The sequence below is a fragment of the Marmota marmota genome, unplaced genomic scaffold (assembly GCF_001458135.2).
Source record: "Marmota marmota marmota unplaced genomic scaffold, marMar, whole genome shotgun sequence".
Classification (NCBI taxonomy): domain Eukaryota; kingdom Metazoa; phylum Chordata; class Mammalia; order Rodentia; family Sciuridae; genus Marmota; species Marmota marmota.
This window is the reverse complement of record NW_026000075.1, coordinates 601,343-604,199: the sequence shown is the minus strand read 5'-3', so window position 1 is coordinate 604,199 and position 2,857 is coordinate 601,343. Positions and strand designations below refer to the sequence as shown.

At 42.1% G+C, this 2,857-nt stretch overlaps 1 pseudogene; it reads left to right on the top strand.

The window, feature by feature from the left end:
• Positions 1-313: 313 nt before the first annotated feature.
• On the top strand, positions 314-2,177 carry LOC107149512 (annotated as a pseudogene).
• Positions 2,178-2,857: the final 680 nt, after the last annotated feature.

Below are 2,857 nucleotides of genomic sequence, written 5' to 3'. Positions count from 1 at the left end.
TAAAAAACAACTATTTTGCCAAGGCCCAATGTAGTTTCTATTTTGAGGTGAGTTGCTACCACGTTCATAAATTGCAAATAAGTCCAATTAGATCATTTAACTTATTTGTTCAAATTTGTCTTTTTGATGGTTACAAATATGAAGGTTTCCTTCCCTCTAGATGAACCCATAGTTCATCAGCTAAGGTGAAGAGGTTGACAAGGAACTGGCTACAGCTAGGAAACCTAGACTCGGGGGCGGGGGGTGGGGGAAGGGGCTATACAGATTTATCCCAGCTGTAATAGGGTTGGCCTACAGAAGTACACAAGCTCCCATGAACAAAGTCACAGCACTATTAAGGGAAGGGAGATATCATGGCCAAGGGAAGACGGAGACAACTCTGGAGCAGCAGCAGCATGAGGAGAAAGAATGGCTCATGGACGTCATGGCCAAAGAGATCCTCACTAAGAAGTCCACTGGCCAGGACCAGGTCAATACTGACTACTGCACCCAGGCCATGCAAGATAAGTATATGGAGGTCAGTGGGAATCTGAGGGATTTGTATAACGATAAAGATGGATTATAAAAGGAGGAGCTTAATGCTATTTCAGGACCCAATGAGTTTGCTGAATTCTATAACAGACTCAAGCAAATAAAGGAATTCCATTGGAAGCACCCAAATGAGATCTGTATGCCTACGTAAATGGAATTTGAGGAGCTCCTGAAAGCCCGTGAGAATCCAAGAGAAGAGGCACAAAACCTGGTGGAGTTTACAGATGAAGAGGGATATGATCTCTATGACTGTAACCTCAAATACATTAATCTGAAGGCATCTGAGAAGCTGGATTATAGTACATTCCTGTCCACCTTTGACATTACTAAAGAAAGGAAGAATGCAGTAGAGATGCTGCTTGAGTACCTTCAGGATTACATGGATAGAGTGAAGCCCATTCAAGATGAGAATGAACTTCTGGGGAAGATTCAGACTAAGTTTAAAAGTGGGATAATGGTAACTTTCCTGGATGTCAGAAAGAGACAAGCAGTGCCTGACCCATGTGGAGCTCATCTGGACCTCTCTGCATTCTCCTCCTGGGAGGAGTTGGCCTCCATGGGTCTGGATAGATTGAAATTTGCACTCTTAGATTTAGTGCTGAAATGTGGTGGGACCCTAGAAGAGCAAGCCCAGAGATTATTCAGCACAAAAGGAAAGTCCCTGAAATCCCTTAACACCTGTTTGCCAAAAATCCAAAATCAAAGTGAGACACTGAGAGGAACAAAGACATTGCTTTCCTAGAAGCTCAGATTTATGAATATGTGGAGATCTTGGGGAATAGCAACAGCTCATTCATGAAAATGTACAACACAAGCAAGCCAGGACAAGAGAAGACCGAGAAGAGGAGGAGGAAGAGCAGATTGGTGAGAGTGAAACTGAAGATGAAAAGAATGAGATCATTTACAACCCCAAAAAACCTGCCCCTGGGCTGGGATGGCCAACCTTACTGGCTGTATAAGCTTCATGGCCTAAATATCAACCACAACTGTGAGATTTGTGGGCCTGAATGGTGTCATGTCCATGGCATGAGGTGATTGGACATCCCAAATGCTGTCCACTTTGCTAATGTGACACAGATTGAGGATGCTGTCTTCTTGGGGGCCAAGCTGAAATTGCAAAAGGATTCAGAAACATGACAGCCTGACACTGAGGAAGAGTATGAAGACTCTAGTGGCAATGTTATTATGAATAAGAAGATATGAAGATCTGAAGACAAGGACTACTCTGGAGAACAGCGTGTAGCTCAGCCTTTGGGCCTGCCCAGGCTTCCCTAGGATCTGCTTTTTCTATTTATCTCAAATGCTATAAAAGACTTTGCTACATAGTCTTACGTAGCACCTTGTAGGAACAAGGCATGCTGGCAGATTACAGGGCTGAGATGTGAGATGTAATTTATCTTTGGTTTATATTTTTAAAAATCCTGTGGGAAAATAAAACTAACCCCTTGTTAAAAAAAAAAAAAAAAGTAAGGGAAGGGCTGGGAATATAGTTCAGCACTTACCTAGCATGTGAGTTCAATCCTGAGTTCAATCCACAGTACCACAAAAAGTTAAGGGAGCAGCAGAGAGGGCTTGAAGTGAAAAATCAAAGGAAGTAACTCCATCTTAACAGACTTCCTAAATTCTTTTGGTAATTTTGTAGGACATAAATGTTTTATGCCATTATTTTCCCCTGGTTAAGGTTAGAACACAGGAACTACCTACCCACCACCATTCTTTGTTGCTTAGTAGAGGTACAACAGTCAGATCCCAAGCTACCTGTAATCAGCTACATGTGGGCTGGGCAGTAATTCAAACCTGAGTGCTATGCAGAGTGGCCCTTTAACACCACTACTCGTAAGAAAGCTTCCAAGGCCCTAAACTTTGAAAAATAATTGGAAACATATTCCTCCTACTTATCTTCTAGATATGACAAAAGTACAATTTAACCTTCAATTCTATCAGATGGATTCCCTCTGCTATTTACCAACTTTCTTTCATCAAAGATTATAAAACAGGCTGGGAGCAGTGGCACAGACCTACAATCCCAGCTACTAGGGAGGTTGAGGAAGGAGGATCGATCCTGAACCTCAGCAACGTAAGATGACCCTGACACAAAATACCAACTTTTAAAGGGGATTGGGATAGGGATGTAGCTCAGCTTGATGGTAAAGTGCTTGCCTAGCCTATGCAAGGCCCTGGATTCAATCTCTAGCATCTTTAAAAAAAAAAAAAAATGAAGGGCGCAATTTTTCGTGTTTTTAAAAGGAAATACTTTGAAGAGGGGAAATTTAGAGCTACATGTGCACAAAATATGTAACAATCCTATGAATCACCAGCATCTGTC